The sequence below is a fragment of the Triticum aestivum genome, chromosome 2A (genome assembly GCF_018294505.1).
Source record: "Triticum aestivum cultivar Chinese Spring chromosome 2A, IWGSC CS RefSeq v2.1, whole genome shotgun sequence".
NCBI classification, from domain to species: domain Eukaryota; kingdom Viridiplantae; phylum Streptophyta; class Magnoliopsida; order Poales; family Poaceae; genus Triticum; species Triticum aestivum.
The window spans coordinates 348,724,465-348,743,665 of NC_057797.1; positions in this window are offsets into that span (position 1 = coordinate 348,724,465).

The window sequence follows — 19,201 nt, forward strand, 5'->3', positions numbered from 1 at the left end:
CATCTGGATCAAAGATGATCTCTTTGTGATTTTCCAAAGTCCATCACAGAAATAGGGAAATGGGGTTTTGTGAAATATGTGTGAAAGAAAGTATTCTGGAAAAATGTGCAAATAGCACCATGAGATAGGTCACAAATTTAGAAACTACTAGAAATTTTGAATCATCAAATTTGGAGTTAATTTGAATTGTTTATGGATTTTACAAATTGTACAGAAAAGAAAAAGGAAAAGGTTTTTACCCAAACGGGCTGGATCTGGGCGGCAATAGCGTGCTTTGGGCGAGGCTTAACGGTAGGGCGCCGCTGGGCCGGCCCAGCAGCTCAGCCGCGCGCGCTGAGGGGGGGGGGGTTGACGTTGAAGGCGGCTTCGCGGAGGCCCGCCTTCATGCCGGGGAGGCAGATTTCGCTGAAGCCGTTTCCACTTAAACGGCGGGGCCCGGCGCTCAGGCCATCTCCTACCTCCTGCTCGAACAGAGCAGAGGCAGGGGAGGCGAGGCCGAGCGATGCCAGCGCTCTCTCCGGCGGTACCGGCCACCTCCGGCGACGCCCAGCATGCCGATGGATTCAGGAGAGCGTGATGCACCCACCGAGGTGCGCGACGACGGCTGGGGTGGCCGGATGCAAGCGGTGCATAGCCCACGGCGGACGGAGGCGACAGTGAGGTTGGGGTATGGCGCTGCAGCTACGGAGAGGACGGAATGAAGAGGGGGAGATATGCATGATGGTAGCGGAGATGTTCTTAGGCCATGAGGTGGAGAGGAGGGGCTCGGGTTGGCACGAATTTGGGCAGAGTCCGACGGCTCGGCTCCGGCCATGGAGGTGGTTGGAGGGCACGGGAGGAGGAATGGGCTGGCCTGGGTGGTGTACGGGAGATAGAGGGAGCAAATGGAGCAGCGAGGAGGGCCTGGAACGACCTTAAGTAGTGAGGCCAGGTGCGTCGTAGGCGGAGCTCACGACCATGGCCTGGGGCGTCGCCAGAGGCCATACGGGCACTCTGGGGCATGTTTCGGGCGCTTGTGGTCGTGGTCCAGGCCGAGGGAAAATGAGAGGGGGAGCGGGGTGAGCTCCTAGCGGGACCCGAGCTCGTGTGCCCATTGGCCGAGCCGGGCGGCGTCGAGCACGGGAGTAGGGGGTGAGAGAGAGGGAGAGAGGAGGGGCCAACAGGGCTGTCGTGGTGCGGACGTCGAGGGCATCGTCTGGAGCGCTGGGGCAGCCCGAGGTGGTGGGGGAGCGAGGTGTCAACGGTCGGGTGCTCTGTCAGGCGCTCCAGAGCGTGCAAGTGGCTGGCATCCGCGGCTTTTCCGCGCGCACTCGCGCGTCCACTTGTGTCTAGTGGCTGCAGGGGGTAGTAAACAAAGTGGAAATGGCATTGGATGCCTTAGGGAGCCAGTAGAAGAGAGGAGGGGTAGAGAGAGAGAGAGTGAAAATGTTGTTGTCCAGAGAAGAAAAATGGGGTTTTGCCCCCCTCAACCATTGCCCCTTGGGCTGGAAAGCTTGTGGGAGGTTAAGAGGGACTAGATTAGGGTGTGGGTGGAGTTTCAACTCATGGAGATTAGTGGAAGGGGCTGAAACATGGAGTTTTAAATTTTGTCAGCAAGTGTTTGATGGTAGTTTTGGAAAGCAAATGCATTCTCCTTGCCATCATATTTAACAGGAGTGAGTGGCATCACATAAAAGTAGTGACCACCAACTTTGAGGTCAAGTGGAGAAAGTGGCCAATGCAACTTTTGTAAACCCTAGAAATCAATAGAAATGACTTTTCAAGATTTAGTCATGCAAACCTATTCTCCTTGATGCACCACTTGGTGTAGTGTCATCATTTGAGGATTTGAACATGTCCACAAAAATTCAGATCAAAAGGACACACTTGGCAATGTAGAGTTGTTCAAATTTGGTTCTGGACAGAAAGGGTTTTAGAACACTTTGATCATGATATCCTTCTCTCCAACTTGTGCCATTTTTCCTAGATGCATTATTACACCATTTGAGCATGTGCACCAAGTTTGAGAGCATTTGGACATGTTTGGCAGTGCAAAGTTTTTCAAACTTGAGAAAGGACAGAAATGGTTTTGAGAGGGTTTGATGGGGCTATATTGTTCTCCATGACATGAGACTTTGTAGGATCCTCAAGTAGGTCATTTTGGACATGATAGAATTTTCCTGTATTTAATGGAGAATATTTTCTTTGTAAACATTTCAAAAGCTTGAATGTCCAGAAATAGTTTTTGAGGGATTTGACCAATAATTTGAATATGACCATGTGTTGAAACTCTTATATATGGACAATATATGTCCATTGAGCTTCCCTAAATTTTCTCAAATATTTTTGAAACATTAAAATAATTTTAACCTATCAAAGACCATTTCTGGCGTTAAGAAAAGCCTTTAAATAAAATAGGAAAATAATTTTTAAAATTATATTTTTGTGGTTTATGGGAGCCCTATACCTAATAGGTTTCAAATATACTTTTGAAAGATTTTTCACACCTTTAATTAAGTACTTGTAGTTCAAGTCTCAATTCAGGGGTTTTTGGAAAAACCTAATTTAGAAAATACTTTTTGGCCAAAATATTTTTGAAAGAAATTATTTTTATGTCCTGCACACATGGCATGATCATTGGGCAAGTTTTTGGATCAAGGAGAAGGAGTATAAAAGTTGGAGGATTTATTTGATTTTTAGAGCACTTGCAACCAACACACAAAAATCAAATCAAGCAAAGACCAAAACACTCAAAAGTTTTTGTCAAACCACATTTTATCATGATTAATTAGCTTAAGTGTTGTGAAATGAAAATCAGGGTGTGACACTCCATCGTGCCGCACGTAACTGCATCGTGTGGCAACGCGCGCGGTGCAACCGCATGCATATGGGGCCCCCAACGTGATCGTGCGCACGCCCAACCGCTGGCAGAGCGCGCACGGAGGAACGCAAACAAAGCGCTCCGCGGCCGCCTCAACGACAAGCAACCGGTGGGTCTATTCTAATAATACCCCTTAAGACCTTATTCTAATAACACTTCCTCTTATTCTGATAACACGGCCGAGCGACCCGCGGTTACAGACTAATCCAGCAAAAATGCCCGCCTTATCCTCTCGTCACCCACCCAAAACATCTCTCTCTCCCCCACGGCCTCCCCCACGCCCCACACCCATGCCCGCTGCTGCACCACCACCTCCCCTGCTTCCCCCGCGCCGACGCTGCAACACCGCCTAGCACCCTGATCCGTACCTGCCTCTCCTTGCGAATCCTCCTCCCCATCCCGAGCCCTCGTCCTCCTAGCCAAGATCCATGGCCGTCGCAGCCCACCCCTTGGGCCTAGCCAATCCCCACTCCCCACCTTCCTTCTCTCCACCATGGTCTCGCCGCCATCAGCCCCAGGGTCGACCAACAACTCTGGCCACGCCCCTGCCAAGCAACCACTGGATCCACTCCGCCACCGATGCACATCTCCCCAACTCCCCTCCCCTAGCGTGCTCACCTCCCACCTCAGGGGTCACTGGATCGGGATCCAGGCCGGGGGCTCCCCCTAACTACGCAACACCATCGGATCGGCCTCCCCGCGCCCCTGAGATTCCAGATCGGGCCTCCCCCCAAGGAGTACACCATGCAGCTCGGGCAGCACGCTCGTGCGGTTCGGCCGTCCCACAATGGCCGTTGTCCTCGCGTGTGCGCCCTACTGGCCATGTCATGCGCCATCGGGACCGCGGCTGCCTCCATTCGTCAGTGCGCTAGCTTCCCCGATGAACAGCCCATCTGGAAATGAGCTTCCCCTTCTCCCCTTGCAGCCCATACATCCAGACTTGTAGTGCGCTGGGCGCGCGATGTGGTTTGGTGCGCCTAGCCATGCAGTTGACGGCTCCTGGTGCAGTCCACTACTTTTTTTGGTTCATGCAGTTCCAGTGCAATGCATCTCATGTCGGTCCGTTGTTGCTAATTGCTGCAAATCAGTTTAAGTTTCTTTTGCAGGAGGGAGGCGAAGAAGCAAACAAAGAGATAGAGAAATGCACTACACACTCAGACTAAAAAATGTTGTTGATGATGGTTTGCTAGTTAATGAATCATGCCGTAAAATGTGTATTATGAAGTCCACTATTTGCACCAAGAAGTTCGGCTGAGCCCGTATCTCAGCTCACCGGTCGTCTCTCCTGCAATTTGATTATGTAGCATAGCTTTTTGTTTAGCCAGTGTGCAGTTCGGGATACATAGCTGAGCTGTTCAACAGAAAAAAATGCAACTTCGAGGGTGGTTTGCTGGCTGTTGACTTTATTGTTTGCTCTAGCTGTTGACTTTATTGATTAATACGGAAGAAGACTAACAACGAAAAAAGAAGGAAAGAAGTGCACTGCAGCCCCTTAGTGGTTCACCTTGTATAAAAAAGAGAAAGAAATCCCCAGAGAAAGTTTACTTTCTTTCTCGAATGCAATTTTTTTGTATGTGGGACGATTGGAAAAAATAGTTCACTCCAATTTGTGTAGCGGCTCATTGCAGCTATGTATAAAGTGCATCGTGTGTCTCAAAAATCAGTCGACTACATCAACACGTGCAGTGCGTTTGGTCCTCAGATGTGGTTCATTTTTCAGATTGATGCTGTTCACTTGCACCCAACATGAAAGTGTGAAAAATTTAGTGAAACAACAAGATAGTAATGCGGTTCACATTGATATATGATGTGGTTCGCTTGCCCTAGTCTCCGTAGTCCACTCTCGTTAATAACAAATGTTGAAAAAAGACAACAAAAACTCGTCTGAGAAAAAAAATTACGTTCCACAAAAGAAATCATGAAGTTTACTTGACCGTCTGATGTAGTGCGGTTTTCACTCTACAGCAGTGCGGTCGGCCGTATGATGTTGTTCACCCCGTAAGTGCAAAAAAATTATTACGAAAGCGGAAAAAAAGTAATGTGGTTCACTTCTTGATAGTGTTGTGGTTCATTTACACCCAATGTGAATTGCAGTCTACTTTCTCGTCCTTGAAAAAAATTACGTTTGAATAAAATAAACCATGCAGTTCTCTAACACGTCTGATGCAGTGCAGTCTTTCATCTGATGCAGTGCAGTTTTCAGTCGGATGAAGTACCCACGTCGATTTGGGTGTCGCGAAAAAACAGAGTGTCCGCATTTTGGTAAATTTAAAACTGCTCTTAAACCGTAACGAATTAGAAAGAGTGTTCTACATGAAAAAGTTGTGTCTCGTCGATATCTTTCTAACGACATATCATTTGAATCATTTCGACAACCGATTTGTAAAAATTTCGCGAAAAACGGCCGCTGTCACTCATCGTCCATCGTACGATTTCTAAAATTAACTTAAAACCGTGAGGAATCTCAAAAACATTTCAACATATGAAAGTTGCGCCTCTTTCCATAGCTCTTCAACGGGATATTACACGCCTCGTTTCGACAAACGGTTAAAAAACTGGAGCGAAAACAGTACCAAATATTTAATATTTTTTGAAAAAACAAATTACCGCTAGTAAATTTGAAACTGCTCTTAAACCGTAACGAATTAGAGAAAACAATAGTTATGTAAAAGATGCGCCTCGATGATATTTATCCAACGGTGTATCATTTGCCTCATTCCGACGAGCGGTTTAGAAAAAAACGCGGAAATACGCTCGCTGCCCCTATTCGTGGGCCGCATCGTTTTTGAAACTGCTCTTAAACCGCGGGGAATCTCGAAAAGTGTTCAACATGACGAAGTTGCGCCTAATCCGTAGCTTTCCAATGGTATATTACACGCCTCGTTTCGATAAATGGTTAAAAAACTAGAGCGAAAACAGTACCGAAAAAACACTACGCGCAGTTTTTTCCAACGTCAAGTACACTAGCCTCTGTAATGCAGTGCTCTTTCTAAAGAAAGTGCAGTGCCCTCGCGTTGAGCATGCAGTGCGGAAGTGTTATCAGAATAACTATTCTGATAATATTATCAGAATAGACGGGCTATATATATATATATATATATATATATATATATATATATATATATATATATATATATATAGTGTTACTATTCATCACCCAGGGCGCAGAATAAGTTATTGTCCACCCGAGATAATATTACGATCATTTCATAATTAAATTATATTTTTAATTTAAATAGTTACATTCCTATTGATTCACTAAGTAAAATTTGGCATAAGAATATAAAAATATAGGTCATAAGACAAGAAAATTTACAGTTTATATGTATTTTACACTATGTTCTTACGTTTGTAATTTTACATAACATAAAATATTTTTTACAACGATTATATATTTTCTTACGGTCTCTTTTTACGTCGGAAAATAAGACAAAACTTACGGAACGTAAAATTATGGGGCATTGATGGTAAATTGAGAGGGGTGAAGAATAACTATTTCTCACCCAGGGTGACGAATAGCGCGACCATATATATATATATATATATATATATATATATATATATATATATATATATATATATATACATATATAGCAGTTGAACATGCATGGAAAAGGTGTCCACAAGCCCAGCGCGCCGACGGACGTGAGCAGAGCGCGCTGCGACGCCTAATGGCGAGTAGAGCTTGCCGAGGGACGTGAGCAGAGGCCGGCACAATGATAGGTGGCAAATAAGACGAACCGTGTGAGCGATGTCAGAGACATCAAGCACGAATCAAATTAGAGTTGCGTGTGCGATACGTGGCATACAGTTGATCCATCCGAGCTGTTTGTGATGGAATAAGCCGTGTGTGTTGCGGGCAAATTCTTGCTGGTATATAACCTTAAATTTAACCAAAAGGTGTTAATGCATATTACAAAAATTGTATAGCTGGAAACTATGTTCAAATACGACTCCAACAATATAATCTTTGGCGACATGCATTCGTATTTTATTAGTTAAATCCTACTTATAAACCAGGACGGGGGTATAGTAGGTAATTAAATCGCAAACATTTTTTTTGTATTAACCGTATGTGTACGTGTCCTTTCATCCTCCTCTCGCACATCTTGTCACCCGCTGCCGCAGACGGCTTATAGTGCAAGCTTGCACAGCGCGCGGGGGGGCGTTCTTTTGGCCAAATGGTGGCTCGAAGTGGTGCCAATGAATCGTCGGTGAGCCCGTTCCCGCGCAACCTTGCAGGTTCTTGCGCAAGCTTCCCGTCCGACTTGGTGAAATCCCCCAAAATCCCAAAGCTTACCGTCCTGCTATATAAACCCTCACAGCCGGCGAGTCCCGCGTCGCATTTTTCCCTCCCTCCCTGTAGCTTATCTCATCTACTTCTCGCACAATTGCTAATGGCACCGGTCCGTCGTCGTCGCTCAGCTACTCTGCCGTCATCAGAGGACAGCTCCAACTGGGAGGCTACACCGCGACGGCAGCGCAGTTCCCAGCGTAGTGTAGTGCGTGTCGCGTCCCTATTGGGTGTGCGCGGAACACCCACCACATGCTTCGCCGCCGCTGCCCGTCGGCCGCTGTTGTCGGCCGCCATTGCCGCCACACCACCGTCGAAAGCCAGGTCCATCTCCTACTCCGCCGCCGCGGTCCGAAGGCGGGAGGTGGCCATCGTGGCCGCCACCCCATTGCCGGCCACCGTGGACATCACCCGCTCCGCCACTGTGGCCCGAAGGCGGGAGGTGGTGGTCGTGGCTGCCACCCCATCATCGGCCGCCGTGGCCGCCAGCCCACCATCGACCGCTGGGATCATCACCCGCTCTGCCACTGTCGCCCGAAGGAGGGAGGCAGAGGTGGAGGCCTGCACGTGCGCCAACGACCTTGCGCGCTACATCGAGGTCCTACGGGAGGAGAAGGAGCACCTCGTCGATCATGCAAAGAGCTTTACCGCAGCAGTGGCCACAGCACACGTCGATGCAGAGGAGAGGAATCAGGAGATCTATGAGCAGTCCGGTCGCTTCGAGAGGGATCGTCTAGAGCGGCAGTGGGTGTTCGAGCTGGCGAGCGTCGCTGAACGTGCAAGAGCTGCAGGAACCATATTTCATTTGTCCAGCTTGTCGGTAGGCTCCTCCTCCTCCTCTGGCTCTTACTGAGCGTGCTCAGCAGAGGAGAGGCTGCCGGAAGTAGCACAAAGCCCCTTCGTAGTAGTAGTATTTAGGGGCTATTTTGTTCAGTTCATCTGACTATAGATGTGTGGTGGAACTATACAACATACTTAAAATTAGCTAGTATATATAGTTGAACTAGCTATTTCAGTACGTGGTTGGCAACAATTGCGGAAATATTTGGTCGGTTCAGCTGTCGAGTTAAACGGTTTGTATAAATTAAGAACGACTGCTTAATCTATGAATGAAATCTATGCTTAAGTACTGAATTTTAGTTGCAAAAATTAGATAGTGCTAGTGATTTTAGCTGCACATTTTGACAAATCGCAGTTTTACAAGGATTGACAAATGGCAATGTTACTAGATCAACAAATGTCAATCTTTCCAGTTTGACAAATGGCAACATACCCAATATGACAGATGCAAATCTTACCAAATTGTTTGTACGTGGTTGCACACGGGTCATCCAAAACAACCGTTTGCGTTGAAGGGATGCACAAATCCTGCGCTGTGAATTTTCCCTCGACTTAAGGGGGAGACCATAGCTCTCACTTTGCATACGGGTGTTCTATCTAAAACATTTGCGATCAAGAGCTGTAGAAATCCTGCTCAGCACATTTTCTCTTGGCTTCCTGGGGAAGCTATTGGTTTGGATACGGGTGTTCTAACTAAAACGTTGGCGACGAAGAGCTGCACAAATCCTGCTAGGCACATTTTCCCTTGGCTTCCTGGGGAAGTTGTCGGTTTTGCATACGGGAGTTCTAACTAAAACGTTTGCGATGAGTGTTTTATATTTTAAAACCAAAGTAAATTGCGGCTTGGGCGCCATTAATGGAGAGGATGCGAGCAAGGAGGGCGGCCATGGAATTCAAAGGGCTCGCTTTCTAGTGAGCCCGCGCGGCGTACAGCTCGCATGCTTCCCGATGATCCTCCGCATTGGAGTACAACTCGCACGCCTCCCGTTTAGTCAAGCACTCAAGCACCTGTCCGCACGTCACCTCCTAGCCATTAAAAGAGTGAGGTGTGGTGTCACGTGAATGGTTAACAGAATGCACACAATTTATATGCACTGGAGCATGTGCATGTAGTTCAAATTTGAATTATGCACATAAAATGCCTAGAAAACCCAGTTAATGTATAAAAATGTCCAAACAAACCCGAAAAATTCCAAAATTAAACAAAACACTCCTGTTGTTCTATGTTGACACTAGAAATTTTTTGAAAGCAATAAGAGGCAACGGATATCATTTCGTCCCCAAAGGTGGCACGTTCCCTACCGAAACCATCACGCTTGTTGTGAGAAGCTCTGGTTTGTGAGACACTTATACCCAAACCTGCCCCAAATGGGATAAAACTTTTACCACAACATGTTGATGCCGCTCAATGATAGCATGGCAAAATTTTCATGAATATCAGACGAGTTTTGGATTTACTAGAATTTAAAAACCAAGTATCTCAATGTTTGCGGCCGAGTGAAGGTGGCAGGTTGTTTGAAATTATTTCCCATTTCTTGTATGGGACCTAAGCATGCAACCAAGGAAAGAGATTTGATTTTTCAACTAGTTTATATGCACTAGAGCATGTGCATGTAGTTCAAATTTGAATTATGCACCTAAAATGCCTACAAAACCAAGTTAATGTATAAAAATGTCCAAACGAATCCCGAAAAATTCCAAAATTAAACACAACACTCATGTTATTCTATGTTGACACTAGAATTTTTTTGAAAGAAATAAGAGGCAATAGATATCGTTTCGTCCCCAAAGGTGGCACGTTCCCTACCGAAACCATCACGGTTGTTGTGAGAAGCTCTGGTTTGTGAGACGCTTATACCCAAACCTGCCCCCAATGGGACAAAAAATTTACCACGGCATGTTGATGCCGCTCCATGATAGCATGCCAAGTTTCATGAATTTTAGACAAGTTTTGTATTTACTAGAATAGAATTTAAAAACTAGGTATCTCAATGTTTGCGGCCGAGTGACGGTGGCAGGGTGTTTGAAATTCATTCCCATTTCTTGCATGATTTTTCAACTAGTTTATATGCAATGGAGCACATGCATGTAGTTCAAATTTGAATTATGCACTTGAAATGCCTACAAAACCAAGTTAATGTATAAAAATGTCCAAACGAACCCCGAAAAATTCAAAAATTAAACACAACACTCCTGTTGTTCTATGTTGACACTAGAAATTTTTTGAAAGCAGTAAGAGGCAACGGATATCGTTTTGTCCCCAAAGGTGGCACTTTCCCTACCGAAACCATCACGCTTGTTGTGTGAAGCTCTGGTTTGTGAGACGCTTATACCCAAACCTGCCCCAATGGGACAAAAAATTTACCATGGCATGTTGATGCTGCTCCATGATATCATGCCAAGTTTCATGAATTTCAGACGAGTTTTGGATTTACTAGAATTTAAAAACCAAGTATCTCAATGTTTGCGGCCGAGTGACAGTGGCAGGGTGTTTGTAATTCATTCCCAATTCTTTCATGGGACCAAAGCATGCAACCAAGGACATAGATTTGTTTTTTCAACCTGTTTATATGCACTGGAGCATGTGCATCTAGTTCAAATTTGAATTATGCACCTGAAATACCTACAAAACCAAGTTAATGTATAAAAATGTCCCAACGAACCCCGAAAAATTCAAAAATTAAACACAACACTCCTATTGTTCTGTGTTGACACTAGAAATTTTTTGAAATCAATAAGAGGCAATGGACATCGTTTCGTCCCCAAAGGTGGCACGTTCCCTACCGAAACCATCACGCTTGTTCTAAGAAGCTCTGGTTTTGTGAGACGCTTATACCCACACCTGCCCCAAATGGGACAAAATTTTTACCACGACATGTTGATGCCGCTCCATGATAGCATGCCAAGTTTCATGAATGTTAGACGAGTTTTGGATTTACTAGATTTAAAAACCAGGTATCTCAATGTTTGTGGCCGAGTGACGGTGGCAGGGTGTTTGAAATTCATTCCCATTTCTTGCATGGGACCTAAGCATGCAACCAAGGACACAGATTTGGTTTTTCAACCAGTTTATATGCACTGGAGCATGTGTTGTTGGGGAACGCAGTAATTTCAAAATTTTCCTACGCACATGCAAGATCTGTCATGGTGATGCATAGCAACGAGAGGGGAAGAGTGTTGTCCACTTACCATCGTAGACCGTAAGCGAAAGCGTTATAACAACGCGGTTGATGTAGTCGAACATCTTCACGATCCGACCGATCCTAGCACCGAAGGTACGACACCTGCACGATCTGCACACATTTAGCTCGGGGATGTCCCGCGAACTCCAGATCCAGCTGAGTGTCAAGGGAGAGTTTTGTCAGTACGACGGCATGATGATGGTGATGATGAAGCTACCGGAACAGGGCTTCGCATAAACGATATGACTGAGGTGGATTATGGTGGAGGGGGAGGGGGGCACCGCACACGGCTAAGACAATTGTCAACTTGTGTGTCTATGGGGTGCCCCCTTCCCCTTATATAAAGGAGTGGAGGAGGGGGAGGGGCCGGCCGTCTATGGCGCGCCCAAGGGAGTCCTACTCCCACCGGGAGCAGGATTCTCCCCCCTTCCCTAGTTGGATTAGGAGAGGAAGGAAGGGGGAGAGAGGGGGAAAGGAAAGGGCCCCCCACCCAATTCGCATTGGTCTTGGGGGGGGGGGCGCCCCTCCAAGGCTCCCTTATCCTCTCTCCCACTATGGCCCAAGAAGGCCCATATACTTCCCGGGGGGGTCCGGTAACCTCCCGGTACTCCGGTATATTCGCGAACTCACCCGGACCCATTCCGATGTCCAAACATAGGCTTCCTATATATCGATCTTTATGTCTCGACAATTTCGAGACTCCTCGTCATGCCCGTGATCACATCCGGGACTTCGAACAACCTTCGGTACATCAAAACACATAAACTCATAATACCGATCGTCACCGAACATCAAGCGTGCGGACCCTACGGGTTCGAGAACTATGTAGACATGACCGAGACTTATCTCCAGTCAATAACCAATAGCGGAACCTGGATGCTCATATTGGTTCCTACATATTCTACGAAGATCTTTATCGGTCAAACTGCATAACAACATACGTTGTTCCCTTTGTCATCGGTATGTTACCTGCCCGAGATTCGATCGTCGGTATCTCAATACCTAGTTCAATCTCGTTACCGGCAAGTATCTTTACTCGTTTCGTAATGCATCATCCCGTAAATAACTCATTAGTCACATTGCTTGCAAGGCTTATAGTGACGTGCATTACCGAGAGGGCCCAGAGATACCTCTCCGATACACAGAGTGACAAATCCTAATCTTGATCTATGCTAACTCAACAAACACCATCGGAGACACTGTAGAGCATCTTTATAGTCACCTAGTTACGTTGTGACGTTTGACAGAACACTAAGTGTTCCTCCGGTATTTGGGAGTTGCATAGTCTCATAGTCATAGGAACATGTATAAGTTATGGAGAAAGCAATAGCAGTAAACTAAACGATCATTGTGCTAAGCTAACGGATGGGTCAAGTCAATCACATCATTCTCTAATGATGTGATCCCGTTCATCAAATGAGAACTCTTTGTCCATGGCGAGGAAACTTAACCATCTTTGATCCATGAGCTAGTCAAGTAGAGGCATACTAGTGAGACTCTGTTTGTCTATGTATTCACACATGTACTAAGTTTCCGGTTAATACAATTCTAGCATGAATAATAAACATGTATCATGATATAATGAAATATAAATAACAACTTTATTATTGCCTCTAGGGCATATTTCCTTCAGTCTCCCACTTGCACTAGAGTCAATAATCTAGTTCACATTGTCATGTGATTTCACACCAATAGTTCACATCTTTATGTGATTAGTTCACATCTTCATGTGACTAATACCCAACGGGTTTACTAGAGTCAATAATCTAGTTCACATCGCTATGTGATTAACTCCCAAAGAGTGATAATGTTTTGCTTGTGAGAGAAGTTTAGTCATCTAGTTTACGGGTCTACAACATTCAGATCCATATGTATTTTGCAAATTTCTATGTCTACAATACTCTGCACGGAGCTACTCTAGCTAATTGCTCCCACTTTCAATATCTATCTAGATCGAGACTTAGAGTCATCTAGATTGGTGTAAAAAGCTTGCATCGATGTAACTCTTTACGACGAACTCTTTTATCACCTCCATAACCGAGAAATATTTCCTTTGTCCTCTAAGGATAATTTTGACCGATGTCCAGTGATCTACTCCTAGATCACTATTGTACTCTCTTGCCAAAATCATGCTAAGGTATACAATAGTTCTGGTACACAACATAGCATACTTTATAGAACCTATGACTGAGGCATAGGGAATGACTTTTCATCCTCTTTCTATTTTTTGCCGTGGTCGGGTTTTGAGTCTTTACTCAACTTCACACCTTGCAACACTAGCAAGACTCTTTCTTTGGCTGATCCATTTTGAACTCCTTCAAAATATTGTCAAGGTATGTACTCATTGAAAAAACTTATCAAGCGTCTTGATCTATATCTATAGATCTTGATGCTCAATATATAAGCAGCTTTACTGAGTTCTTTCTTTGAAAAACTCCTTTCAAACACTCCTTTATGCTTTCTAGAAAATTCTTCATCATTTTCGATCAACAATATGCCATACACATATACTTATTAGAAAGGTTGTAGTGCTCCCACTCACTTTCTTATAAATACAGGCTTCTCCAAAAGTCTGTATAAAACAATATGCTTTGATCAACTCATCAAAACGTATATTCCAACTCCGAGATGCTTGCACCAGTCCATAGATGGATCGCTGGAGCTAGCACACTTTGTTAGCACCTTTAGGATTGACAAAACTTTCTTGTTGTATCATATACAACTCTTATTCAAGAAATCCATTAAGGAATGCAGTTTTGACATCCATTTGCCAGATTTCATAAAATGTGGCAATTGCTAACATGATTTGGACAGACTTAAGCATCGCTACGAGTGAGAAAATCTCATCGTAGTCAACACCTTGAACTTGTCAAAAACCTTTTGCGACAATTCGAGCTTTGTAGATAGTAACACTACTATCATCGGAAAGTCAATCAAAGTCCATACTTTGTTCTCATACATGGATCCCATCTCAGATTTCATGGCCTTAAGCCATTTCGCGGAATTTGGGCTCATTGTCGCTTCCCCATAGTTCGTAGGTTCGTCATGGTCAAGTAACATGACCTCCAGAACAGGATTACCGTACCACTCTGGTGCGGATCTTACTCTGGTTGACCTACGATGTTCGGTAGTAACTTGATCTAAAGTTTCATGACCATCATCATTAACTTCCTCACTGATTGGTGTAGGCATCACTGGAACTGATTTCAGTGATGAGCTACTTTCCAATTCGGGAGAAGGTACAGTTACCTCATCAGGTTCTACTTTCCTCCCACTCACTTCTTTAGAGAGAAACGCCTTCTCTAGAAAGGATTCATTCTTAGCAACGAATATCTTGCCTTCAGATCTGTGATAGAAGGTGTACCCAACAGTCTCTTTTGGGTATCCTATGAAGACACATTTCTCCCATTTGGGTTCGAGCTTATCAGGTTGAAGCTTTTTCACATAAGCATCATAGCCCCAAACTTTAAGAAACAACAACTTGGGTTTCTTGCCAAACCACAGTTCATAAGGTGTCGTCTCAACGGTTTTTGATGGTGCCCTATTTAACGTGAATGCAGCTGTCTCTAAATCATAACCCCAAAACGATAGTGGTAAATCGGTAAGAGACATCATATATCGCACCATATCTAATAAAGAACGGTTATGACATTTGGACACACCATTACATTGTGGTGTTCCAGGTGGCATGAGTTGTGGAACTATTCCGCATTATTTCAAATGAAAACCAAACTCGTAATTCAAATATTTGTTTTCGTGATCAGATCATAGAAACTTTATTTTCTTGTTATGATGATTTTCCACTTCACTCTAAAATTCTTTGAAATTTTCAAATGTTTCAGACTTATGTTTCATCAAGTAGATATACCCATATCTGCTCAAATCATCTGTGAAGGTCAGAAAATAATGATACCCGCCGCGAGCCTCAACACTCATTGGACAACACACATCAGTATGTATTATTTCCAACAAGTCTGTTGCTCGCTCCATTGTTCTGAAGAATGGAGTCTTAGTCATCTTGCCCATGAGGCATGGTTCACAAGCATCAAGTGATTCCAAAAGTCCATCAGCATGGAGTTTCTTCATGGGCTTTACACCAATATGACCTAAACGGCATTGCCACATATAAGTTGCACTATCATTATTAACTTTGCATATTTTGGCTTCAATATTATGAATATGTGTATCACTATGATCGGGATTCAATAAACCGTTGATATTGAGTGTATGACCATAGAAGGTTTTATTCATGTAAATAGAACAACAATTATTCTTTGACTTAAATGAATAACCGTATTTCAATAAACATGATCCAACCATATTCATGCTCAACGCAAACACCAAATAACTTTTATTTTAGGTTCAACACTAATCCCGAAGGTAAAGGGAGTGTGCGATGGTGATCTTATCAACCTTGGAATTACTTCGAACTCACATCATCACCTCGCCCTTAACTAGTCTCTGTTTATTTTGCAACTCCCGTTTCGAGTTACTACTCTTAGCAACTGAACCAGTATCAAATACTGAGGGGTTGCTATAAACACTAGTAAAGTACACATCAATAACATGTATATCAAATATACCATTGTTCACTTTGCCATCCTTCTTATCCGCCAAGTATCTAGGGCAGTTCCACTTCCAGTGACCATTTCCTTTGCAGTAGAAGCACTCAGTTTCAGGCTTGGGTCTAGCTTTGGGTTTTTCATGGGAGTGGAAACTTGCTTGCCATTCTTCTTGAAGTTCCATTTCTTTCCCTTGCCCTTTTACTTGAAACTAGTGGTCTTGTCAACCATCAACACTTGATGCTTTTCTTGATTTCTACCTTTGCTGATTTCAGCATCGCGAAGAGCTCGGAAATCGTTTTCATCATCCCTTACATATTATAGTTCATCACGAAGTTCTAGTAACTTGGTGATAGTGACTAGAGAACTCTGTCACTCACTACCTTATTTGAAAGATTAACTCCCACTCGATTCAAGCGATTGTAGTACTTAGACATTTTGAGCACATGCTCACTGTTTTTGAGCTATTCTCCTCCATCTTGTAGGCAAAGTACTTGTCAGAGGTCTCATACCTCTCGACTCGGGCATGAGTCTGAAATACCAATTTCAGTTCTTGGAACATCTTATATGCTCTGTGGCATTCAAAACATTTTTGAATTCCTGGTTCTAAGCCGTAAAGCATGGTGCACTAAACAATCAAGTAGTAATCATACCGAGCTTTGCCAAACGCTCATAACGTCTACACCTGCTCCTGCAATAGGTCTGTCACCTAGCGGTGCATCAAGGACATAATTCTTCTATGGAGCAATGAGGATAATTCTCAGATCATGGAGCTAGTCCGCATCATTGCTACTAACATCTTTCAACATAGTTTTCTCTAGGAACATATCATAAATAAAACGAGGAAGCTATACGCGAGCAACTGATCTACAACATAGATATGAAAATACTATCAAGACTAAGTTAATGATAAATTTAAGTTCAATTAATCATATTACTTAAGAACTCCCACTGAGATAGACATATCTCTAATCATCTAAGTGATCACATGATCCATATCAACTAAACCATGTCCGATCATCACGTGAGATGGAGTAGCTTTCAATGGTGAACATCACTATGTTGATCATATCTACTATATGATTCACGCTCGGCCTTTCGGTCTCAGTGTTCCGAGGCCATATCTGCATATGCTAGGCTCGTCAAGTTTAACCCGGGTATTCTACGTGTGCAAAACTGGCTTGCACCCGTTGTTTTTGAACGTAGAGCTTATCACACCCGATCATCACGTGTTGTCTCGACACAACGAACTGTAGCAACGGTGCATACTCAGGGAGAACACTTATAACTTGAAATTTAGTGAGAGATCATCTTATAATGCTACCACCAAAATAAGCAAAATAAGATGCATAAAGGATAAACATCACATGCAATCAATATAAGTGATATGATATGGCCATCATCATCTTGTGCCTTTGATCTCCATCTCCAAAGCACCGTCATGATCACCATCATCACCGGCTTGACACCTTGATCTCCATCGAAGCATCGTTGTCGTCTCGCCAACTATTGCTTCTACGACTATTGCTACCTCTTTCTGATAAAGTAAAGCAATTACATGGCGATTGCATTTCATACAATAAAGCGACAACCATATGGCTCCTGCCAGTTGCCGATAACTCTATCACAAAACATGATCATCTCATACAATAAAATTTAGCATCATGTCTTGACCATATCACATCACAACATGCTCTGCAAAAACAAGTTAGACGTCCTCTACTTTGTTGTTGCAAGTTTTCTGTGGCTGCTACGGTCTGAGAAAGAACTGTTCTTACTTACGCATCAAAAACCACAACGCGATATAGTGATTGCTTTTTGATCTTCAGAAAGAACCTTGTTCATTTAATCCGATTCAACTAAAGTTGGAGAAACTGACACCCACTAGCCACCTGTGTGCGAAGCACGTCGGTAGAACCAGTCTCACATAAGCGTACACGTAATGTCGGTCTGAGCCGCTTCATCCAACAATACCGCTGAATCAAGAATCAATTAGTGACAGCAAGCAATATGTATATACCCACGCCCACAACTCCTTTGTATTCTACTTGTGCACATAACATCTACGCATAGACCTGGCTCTGATACCACTGTTGGGGAACGCAGTAATTTCAAAATTTTCCTACGCACACGCAAGATCTATCATGGTGATGCATAGCAACGAGAGGGGAAGAGTGTTGTCCACGTACCCTCGTAGACCGTAAGTGGAAGCGTTATGATAACGTGGTTGATGTAGTCGAACGTCTTCATGATTCGACTAATCCTAGCACTGAAGGTACGGCACCTCCGCGATTTGCACACGTTCAGCTCGGAGACGTCCCACGAACTCTAGATCCAGCTGAGTGTCGAGGGAGATTTTCATCAGCACGACGGCGTGATGACGGTGATGATGAAGCTAATGGAACATGGCTTTACATAAGCACTGCAACGATATGACCGAGGTGGATTATGGTGGAGGGGGGCACCGCACACAGCTAAGACAATTGTCAACTTGTGTGTCTATGGGGTGCCCCCTCCCCCGTACATAAAGGAGTGGAGGAGGGGGAGGGGCTGGCCCTCTATAGCGCGTCCAAGGGAGTCCTCCTCCCACGGGGAGCAGGATTCCCCCCTTCCCTAGTTGGATTAGGAGAGGAAGGAAGGGGGAGAGAGGGGGAAAGGAAAGGGGAGCCGCCCCCACCCAATTCGGATTGGGCTTGGGGGGCGCCCCCTCCTAGGCTCCCTTCTCCTCTCTCCCACTATGGCACAATAAGGCCCATATACTTCCTGGGGGGTTCTGGTAACCGCCTGGTACTCCAGTATATTCCCGAACTCACCCGGAACCATTCCGATGTCCAAACATAGGCTTCCAATATATCGGTCTTTATGTCTCGACAATTTCGAGACTCTTCGTCATGCCCGTGATCACATCCGGGACTCCAAACAACCTTCGGTACATCAAAATACATAAACTCATAATATCGTTCGTCACCGAACGTTAAGCGTGCGGACCCTACGGGTTCGAGAACTATGTAGACATGACTGAGACTCATTTCCGGTCAATAACCAATAGCGGAACCTGGATGCTCATATTGGTTCCTACATATTCTACGAAGATCTTTATCGGTCAAACCGCATAACAACATACGTTGGTCCCTTTGTCATCGGTATGTTACTTGCCCAAGATTCGATCATCGGTATCTCAATACCTAGTTCAATCTCGTTACCGGCAAGTCTCTTTACTCGTTCCATAATGCATCATCCTGTAACTAACTCATTAGTCACATTGCTTGCAAGGCTTATAGTGATGTGCATTACCGAGAGGGCCTAGAGATACCTCTTCGATACACAGAGTGACAAATCCTAATCTTGATCTATGCTAACTCAACAAACACCATCGGAGACACCTGTAGAGCATCTTTATAGTCACCCAGTTATGTTGTGACGTTTGATAGCACACTAAGTGTTCCTCTGGTATTCGGGAGTT